General features: G+C 42.6%; 1 protein-coding gene across 2 annotated transcripts in view; it reads left to right on the top strand.

Annotated features, from left to right (window-relative positions):
* The first annotated feature begins 194 nt into the window (after positions 1 to 194).
* Positions 195 to 9,902, top strand: part of enc (encore) — a 38,230-nt gene continuing 28,522 nt past the window's right edge. For both annotated transcript variants that reach the window (XM_067356555.1, XM_067356553.1), the window contains exon 1: positions 195 to 373. The gene's annotated coding sequence lies outside the window, so the exon portion shown is untranslated. The remainder of the gene's footprint in view (positions 374 to 9,902) is intronic.

Here is a 9,902-nt window from a genome sequence, read left to right as displayed (position 1 = left end):
AATTCTTTCAATTTTCGAGTAATGATCAAAGTTAGTAATATCATTTATTTATTTCAGAAAAGGCAACGCGACCAGTAGATTAAAGCTGCAAATTTAAATTTGGGAAATTATGGCGCCAATTTAGATATGGTGCTATTCGGCATTTAGTGCGTCTAGGGATATCTAATATTTAATAATTTTGCATGTTTCTAGTAAATTATCTTCTAGTAATTAAGATAGTTTTGCGAATTGCTAACAGATAGCGTTGACGGTCAACCAGCAGTTTCAAAAGAAACACAGAACAACAATACGCGCGGTCAAGACTCGAGAGCAGTCGAGAGCGATGAAAATTGTTGAAATGATGAATTCACGGTGTGGAAGTGCTCGGAGTTAGGTGAGTACCTTGAATATTTCTAACCGATACCGTGATTGAGGAAGGACGAGAAACCGAGACGATCATCGTTTCAGACACGATCACGCTTTATCTTTTTTTTTCGACATTCGTCGAAACAACCTAAGAAACACTTTGCTACTGGTGCTTGTTTTGCACAGATCAGCGGGCATCTCTCTCTCCGGCGATTTTTGTTTGCCGATCTCACGCGAATTCTGCGAGACGAAATCGCAGAACATTCGTCTTCCCCGGTAATCGACACTCGTTGGTTTCTTCGCGTCGCGTCACGATATCGGTGGTGCATCATAACCTCTTTCTCGCTCCGGTTGTGCGAAATGGTGCTTAATTTTCCGAATCGTTTCGCGATACACACATGCATACACACGCGCGCACGAATCATTCTCATCGTCGTCGCCGTCGCTGTCGTGACAATCACGACAGGTATACATGTACGTACGTATACGCAGGCAAGCATGCACGCAACTCGTGCAATGATGAGACGAGCGAGACGAGAGTCGAACCATTCGCTTAGCTTAGCCGATTTTGTTTTCGTCGTCGAGAGTAATTCGTTCTCGTTTCCCGAAACGGGCCGTCGGCTGCGTTTCCTTATGCTTCGCATACTTGAAACAAAAGTGCAATATTTTTTGGAAGGAAGACACAAAAATGGAGAAATAAATAAAAATAAACTTTGCAAACCGGTAGGAAAAAGTAGCTGAGAAGGGCATTTTCCGCGGCACAAAATCGAGATTTGTTTCAGAAATTCACGAGATAGATATTTGAAACATAAAGTAGATAGTATTATCGTTTTTGTTTTCGATGATATCGTATCGAGATATCATTTTTATTGTAGAAAACTATCGTATTGATAGGCCACGCAGGCTGCGAAATTGTGAGAAACGTGAATATGTAGTCGCGATCGATCCGTAAATGTGGGCATCAATTTTCTTTTTTATCGCGCCAAATTTTCCAACGAACTACGCAAACTCGACAGCTACTTATATATTGCACGAGACCTTTTAATAATGTGCGTTAAATTCATGTGATTTTACTCGAACATTCTATGCATATTATTTGGAACGTGATGTTCTTCGAAAAACGATTTTGAATCGAGCATCTCGTATATCTATTTGTAAATCCACAGTAATTCTCTCGATCGAAGCGGAATTAAATCTATCAATTCTCTGTTTATCGGCTATTAACAATGATTCTGTATGGAGCAATGTTTTGCTGCGCTACACAAAGTCAATATCAACATTAAGACAAGAGACCGTCATTTATTTTTATTAATATTATGAAATATTTTCTCTAAATATTATGAATATTTTTATTTATTTTTAGAAATCGGGAAGCCGCTTTTTCGGCTCCGGTTTGGTTATAACTTTTTCCTAAACTACATCACTTTGACATACCGTTCTGTAAAACCATTATTCGGGTTCATTTTTGGTGATGTTTTCAGTTTTTGTTTCAAAACTCTCAAATTTGTAACTTAATACAAAAAAAAGCAGCTAATATTTTCAGTCGAAATAAGATGTGCTGCATAATGAGGCTTAACAAGTACGACATTTCATGGGAGAGATGAGAACTTTTTCAGGAAAATCGATTCTGAATTGTAACCATTTTATCTTCGGTGGAATTCACTCTTCTATGAAAAGGATCTATACTCGTCAAAGCTTGTTGCGCAGCGTATTTTATTTCGGTTAGAAAATGACGTAAAAGTCGTTCTTGCATAAAGGCACAAATCTAAAAGTTTCAAGTCAAAAACTGAAAAGGTCTTCAAAAAAAAAAAATCGCGCTGTTGATAAAAACCATAAATCTCCCTTTTCGGAGGAAAGTCGTCTCGCTCGCGCGAATTTCCGCTTAAGAATTAATGAATCCGTCGAGAAAGCATTTCTCCATTTTTTACTCTGCCCCCCTTCCCCCTCAATCCTCCCACCGGCCATCCACGCGCGTCACCAAATTTGCACTCCGGTTTCATACTCTCCCGTTTCCCCTCCCCCGCCCGCCCGCCCTACCATGATCCAACCTCTATTGATTGCTCTACCGCACTACTGCCCTACTTTTATGGCTTTACCCCTCTACCGTCCCTTCGACGTCCATTCCCCCCGCCTCCCACTACCGCCACCCTCTCACACTCTCTCTCTCTCTCTCTCTCTCTCTCTCTCCAACGTCACGTATCACAGCGGTAGACGCGCGGCGTAGGGGATGAAACGCGTTTCTCTCCCTGTCGAGAAAGTGCTGCTCTTACAGGTGCGCAGGAGGTGCAGCGTTGCTAGGCTTCCAGGGGTTGACTGACGGGGTGGGAAAGGGGCGAGGAGGAAGCCGGGGGGGAGAGGACACAGAGAGCGAGCGAATCACGAGGATGCGGTCCCTCGGGGATTTGGATATGTATTTTCGACACGCGCTTAAGCGCCAAATACGGGCCGCTCCGGGCTTTCATGTATGCCGCACGAAGCGAGATCTCGCGGCGAGATTGCGATTCGGTGGAATTAAGCTGCTCGGGATCGGCGACAGTAAAGGGACGATGACATGTCGCGTTGTACACGATCCACTTGTGTTTTCACGATCCATTCGGCGCGCGTCGCGTGTATATGGCGATAAACTCGCAATCAGCTTTGAATACGATGTTTCCCAATGTGAAGATTTCGCGATACGACATGATAGGTCTGTCGCCTTCTCTATCTTTAAGCCGGCGTGTTCGGTAATAAAATTATGGAATACACGCTATTTCTAGAAGCAGATTATTTTGTCATCTATTTTCTCTCTCCTGAAGTATTTTTCGACTCAAGTGTACCTTCGATCGCTCTGCCACCGCAAATTACTGCAAAAAGTATTTTTATTGAAAGAAAAATTAGTTCCAAAAATATATGCGGTAAAAGGGACATTCGCTAATTTTAGGACCTCCATGTGCGATGTTGAAAAAAGAATTTAGGACGAAAAATGCTGAATCGAACGTGAATCGAAAAATTAATTTTCTCGAAATAAGAGCAATTTTGATAATATTGCTCAAATTTTTTTTTATGCAGCTTATTTTTTCTATTTATTTTGCAAAATTATACTATTAAGACAAGATTATAAAAAAATTTTAGTTTTTAATATTGAACATTTTTTTTAATCTTAAATTTTACGCAAATACACGAACAAATATTGATGTTTTTAATTGAATAATTTTATTTGAAAAGTTAATTATAGAATGTTCCGCACTCTACGCTCCAAGTTCTAAATTCTTTCGTACATTCTGTGCTTGTTTAATTTAAGGGGTGCGTATTCGCGAGTTTTGTCAATCAATCCCGATCGTACGTCGCCGCGGAACGCACACACAATCTCGGCTATAAATCGCGGACCTTCGCCAGGCCCGTAAATCGTCCGGCAACATTATGCACCCGGCCTCGGGGTGGCATAGCGTCGCGTGTTCGTCAAGGATCAAGGCTGCATGCGGCGCAGGAAGCAGGTGTATTTTTGAGGGTCCTGTAGCGCGATATCTGCGCGCGGAACGCGATGTTTTTTTTTTCCAGCGTTGCATCGCGTGCGGAAGCGTTTACACGATGGTATTTATATGATCTTCCGCGTCTCGTTCACGTCCACGCTGAAATGGAAATGCGTCACGCACACGTGCACTTTCTCCCCCCCGAGAGCGTTTTTAGGTCGGCCGCACCCGGCTTAATCGTTCAGCTATCATGGGCGGTTTAGATTTTATCGGCGATCATTATCTGATTATCTGAATTCGAGCGCCTAATTAATAATAAATTTCATTTAGTGAGCTTTCAGCGCAAGAATAGTACTTTATAATAATGCGGTAGACATGAAAAGAAGCAAATAGAGAGAAACGAAAGCGTGAATCACGAAAACGTGATTGCTGGTGGATTGTTGGTGGTTTTACAAGTCGCAAGAGAAAAACGATCGCTGGTAATGTGTTTGGATAGAAAATAGGCGAGGAGATATATCGCTCCTTCGTGGCCGAACTGTTAATGAAGCGACTGCGCGGATCCTTGAGAGGAAAAGTGATTCGCGGCGTGGCCTCGCCGGCTCTCTGACTTCTCACAAGCTACAACCAACACATTTGCAGCCCGTCGGGCAAATTATCGCCGCGTCGCGTGACCGATGGCAGTGAGACTTCTTTTTTTAGCGTATTAGCAATCGATAGTTTTAGCCGCTCGCGAAACCAGCTGGATCGCCGTGCGTTCGATACTCGCCAGTCTGCGAATAACAGAGGCCTGTAGCTAGTTTGAAGTGGCTTCCGCCCGCCGAGGAGATCTCCATCAGAGAGATCCTCCGTCAACTTTCCGCACTTCGCGGTCGCTTGATGTACAATAATCACTGCGGCGAAGTGGCGTGACTCAACTTGAAGTCAGGCGGCGGCGACGGCGGCCGCTAGTGATGCGAATGCGTTATGGCCGTACACACGCGTTGACCCTACTCAAGTAGTAACCGGCGAGCCTGGTCAGACGCCGTGTCATTCGCGTCGTTATGCAGCCGGTAGTCACGGCGACATTCCTCTCCGGAGAATTTCCCAGCGAGATTTCCTACAAGGGAAAATTCCGATCGCATCGCCGAGATAGTCTCCCCGTTTAGCTTTGAGCTTGACCGTTGTTACGAAATTTACATTTAACGCAACATTAGTGCATAATTAATTTTGATAAATTATTTGACAGAGCTTTGTGCGAAGAATACTTCTCGACCGAATTTGTTATTTTTGCGCGGGAGATAACGGTAGGTAATTGTGGTTTAATGTACGAAGAGATTTATTCGCCACTTGTGTCGCGATGAATTTGTTTGCGCGGCGATCATTATTCATTTTGCGCTTCTTTGTCATAATTCATCGGCGTGACATATTCCGGGAAACGCGCTTATATGAATGTTATTTTTGCACGGCGATTCGGCGGGATATTTAGCGCGATGCAAGTCGCCGCTGTCTGTTACTATTTGTGCAGTATTTATGGCATGCGGCTAAAACAACTTCGTTTATGTCAACAAGTGTAATTCGTCTCCTATTTTCGACTCGCGCGAGAACTTGAGGTGTAGGTGACAAACACGTTTCGTGCAAACGGGAGTGAATATCCAATAACGCGGTCGTAACGGAAGACACACTGTGCGCGGGACAGAGAAGGGAAACCAGGTCAATGACGTAATTGTGAACTTAGCATTATCAAAGGCGTTCATTTTCACACTTTACGGAAACGTCCACATTTTCGGCCATTCATTACATAATTTTGAAAGTTTATGTGAAGGAAGTGCAGCTCATTATTCTTTTAATTATCTATCTTAATTACGCTTCACAAAAAAATAAGTTTGAGTTTAAAGGTACACTTCAGATTAAACGTGCAATCTTCAAAGTTTACAGCGTCTCAAAACTTACGGGGTGTCTTTTCCGAGACGGATTCTCTAGTTAAATTTCTTCGATTAGATGTTTAATTTCTAAATTTTTATTAGAGATGTAGAAAGAAAATTGGAAGAATCACCCTTTTCGCTCAAATCGCAATTTCGTGCATCTATTTTACAGCTGATAAATTGAATCCGCCACGCGACCGAATCGTTCACGAAAAAGTGGGAGAAGGCAGAGAAACATTTCGATTTTCCCTGTGCGAAAATGTCAAGAGAGGTCATCGTTCATTACATTTTCCATTTTTAATATCAGATGTTTTTTGTAAAAACTTTAAATTAAAATTCTATTCGAGTACAGTTCACTTGAAATTCCACTCATTATTATCGCTCTATTGTTTGTTGATCGTTCCGGAATTTAATTCGCCCAAAAAAAAAAGAAAAAAAAAACGCTTCTCTTTCGAGCGCGTATAATTCAGCGTCTCGACATTCCACCAAAAAATCGTAACGCGTTCGACACAACAATTTCTTTCATTTTCGCGCTTTTTTACAGCTCGTCACTTTCGATAAATTATTTACAGCATCGCGTATTGTATAGATATCGATTTTTGATACCGAGGTATCGCCTATTTCCCGGGTCGCGCCCGCGCGTCCTTCCGAATCGAACAATCGACGAGATCGAGCAATCGTATCTCGGCGAGCAACCGTATCGCATCGATAATGATCCACGCGTGGCCCGACGTCTTTATTCTCCCCAAGGTCGTCCTGGTAGCGAAGGTAACGTAGCCAAGATATGACTCACACGCGGGATTCGCCGAATCGCGGTCGGATCGATCCGCGGTCGAGCGAGCGGCTGCGTCAGAGACGAATCACGGATTTTCGGTGGGTCGGCGAGGCACCGATTTTCGAGGCGCACGCGATTCCACCCCCGCTTCTATACTTTAGCACCTCTTCCTCCCTCCTCCCTCTCTCTCTCTCTCTCTCTCTCTCTCTCTCTCTCTCTCTCGCGCGCGCGCGCGCGCGCGCTCTCTTTCGTGACGAGTCGGCACGGCATGTCACGCCACACACGTGCGGCACGTGAGAGAATGCGGCGTCACACGCGTGTACAATGAACAACGAGCAACCCCCTCCTCCCCCCGATAACCTTCCTTCAAGGGAATTCCCGCCCTGTGGATTCGATCGAAGGTATTCAGCCACCCCCCCCCCCCCTACGAGGTGAAGGTCAAGTTCGTCGGTCGCCGGTATCTGATGATTTGCCCGCCATTAGGATATCTCACGGGATATCTCGCTTCGGCAGGGCGGAGGGGAGGGAAGCGGCGGGGGGCAATTTAGATCATTACGCTTCTCAGTCTTCTACCACTTTTTCGCGGGGAGGGGGACTCGGTTGCGTGGCGGATGCAATTTATCAGCTGCCGCTTATAGGTGCAGTCGTGCGAGGGAAAGGGGGGGGGGGGGAAGGGGGGGGGGCGATTCTTTCGATATCGATCATCGCGCATCTCTGATCAAAATTTATCTGACGATCGGATATTCATGGAGAAAGGATTTCATGGAACGTATCTTTAATTCAAGCTGAATATTCACGAAGCGTAACTGATGTTTAATTACTTTTGTGACGCAGTCACGATTCTTATTAACGCGATTCTCCCGTTTTATCGTCGAAAAGTCCCGAAAATCAGTGGATTTTCGGGAAATCAAATTAATCTTTTATCATATGAGAAATCGAGGCCAGACTGTACCGTAAGAGCTCGTAAGAGTTATCCTCAAATATTAACGCATTCTCGTAAGAGCTGTCCTCAAATATTAACATGTTCTCTGTCGAGCCGATTTTTGATGACTGTTCACGCCGCAAATGAATCCCATGTGTCAAGCCAAACATTTTATTATTATTCATGTACATATATAATATATAGCAATTAACGGCGTGATAACTATATACTATACATGATATTTTGACAATACATGATTTTATTAAATAACGATAATGTTACATTTATATTTAACTTAATAATGAGACAAATTTGCCAGAGTGTCTTTCAAGAAAGATGCAGCCAGTTTCCGATCAAAGCAACTTATTTAAATATATTTTTAACTGAAACTTAATTTTTGCAAAGTATAATACTTAAGGTATATAATTAAAAAAATAATAAGCGACAATTTTTTAATGAACATTACGTAATCTTTTACGAAGAAAGCATTGTGATGTCATACGAAGGAAACTGGAAGAATCGCGCGTTTGGCTGCGCGTGCACGTTGATAAACGTAATGATATCTGTCGACTTTACCAATAATCGTTTCTCGATTACGTGCAAATCGCAACTCGATAGCTGTGCATACCGCGATAAAGTCGACCAACTTGCAGTTTCGCTGCTGATACAACTCGGCTATTATTTATGCCGACCGATATACGCACGTGGTGATCCGCGGAACCGATATATCTCGACCGGCCTCGTGTTTTCCTCAATACGAACTCTGAGTCATCCGAATTGCGGTTTAAAAGTCGAATCACATGGCGTTAATTGCCCCATCGCATGGTGGCAAAAGTAGCGCGCGCTTGACATTTCGCGGCGATCTGACCTATGGTATATTACTTTTGACGCGTCATTGTTAAATGTATATATTCGCCGCGTTAAAATATATCTCACACGCCTACATTATTTAGCGCTTTATAATTAGCGGCTTCAGTATCTTCTTGATCCGCGCGCACTTGACCTCTTTCTACCCTTCGATCCTTCCAGGAATCTCCAGCGTCTCCATTTTCGTCAATTACAATTGACAAGTGTGTAACTGTTGCAAAATCACACGGGTATCTTTTCATGTGAATTCGCTCACGACACGGCAACTATCGGTGTCTCGACATTTCGTGTGGAAAAAAAAAGTCGACTTGAAATTGCTGATCGATTGTTCTCGTGCATTATTCTCGGTTAATGCGTAATATTGCAATTACAGAAGGTGGCGGTCGATAAGCACTTGGCGTTCGTCAGAACTTGAAGTCTGAGTCATCTGATAGATGAGGTGCTTAAGTTACATCATTTTGCTATACGCGACAAGTGGAAAAAGCGGACCAATAGTTCGTCGGATTTCATCCGTGAAAATGTCACAAGCTCGGGGAATTGAGAGCGAAAAGAGCAGCGATGCGATATTTTATACACACGTACATCATATTTCCCGGAATCTCGTTTCTGCGCGAGTCTCGCCGCTTATATATATATTTTTTTTTTTTTTTTTTATCTCTTCCTTTTGTAACCTTCACGAACCCATAAAGCTTTTTTCGGAAATGTCTCGTTATCACGTAGAATATAAAGTGGATCGATCTGCGATTTCGCGCGAACTATATCGCGTGCGCACGTGGACTCGCATTTGCATTTATCATCGCGTGCATGCTTACGGAGGGCGAACTTTCGATTGCGGGGAATACGTGATCGTGCCACGTCAAATGACCTTTGCATATTCCGCGCTTTTGTCGCGACGTGGTGTAACAAAATGCCAATGGACGAATCGCGAGATCTGAAAATAACATCTTAATTCGTAAAAGCATATTAGCAAATGTGACAATTAATCTATGATTTTGACCCTTTTGTTTTCTATTAATTCCGTATCGAGATTGACATCGTGATAGCTCGCATAAAAGAATTATTTGATATAATAATATTTAATTATTTATAAAAATAACTTTAATATCTGGAGTCACTAAATTTTTTCACAGAATATTTACATGCATTTGGCTTCCGCGTGCAACTTTAGGAGTCTAGATATTATATTCGGCTGATTTAAAAGTTTCTTCAAATTTTTCTCTTTTATTTTTATCTCTTATTTTTATCGAAAAATCTAAAGGGATTTTCTGATCGATCCAATAGTTTTTTATGGGTAATTAAATATATTACATCAAATATATGTTTTTACTCTACAATAGTAATTAAGGAATTTTTTTCAAATATACGATGACAGTGAAAGAGTCAATGCTCGTTAGAACCAGATCATTTCGTCTTACCAAGGCAATCAGTCTATTTTATTTATTACATATTCCATTTCACTTTTCTTATAGTCTCTTAATGAAAGGGCATATCGGGGTCGTTTACCCCGTGGAAACTTGCGAGCACTTTTCCGCGTTCATGAAATAACAGGTTTTGCCTCGACCTCGGTGTCTTTGCTCTTGGAACGTGAGTTGAGATGCAACGACCGCGGCTCGCGCGCGTTTCCACTTGAATATTTTAGAAAG

Source organism: Linepithema humile, chromosome 6 (assembly GCF_040581485.1).
Source record: "Linepithema humile isolate Giens D197 chromosome 6, Lhum_UNIL_v1.0, whole genome shotgun sequence".
NCBI lineage: Eukaryota > Metazoa > Arthropoda > Insecta > Hymenoptera > Formicidae > Linepithema > Linepithema humile.
This window is presented reverse-complemented; position numbering and strand designations above follow the sequence as displayed.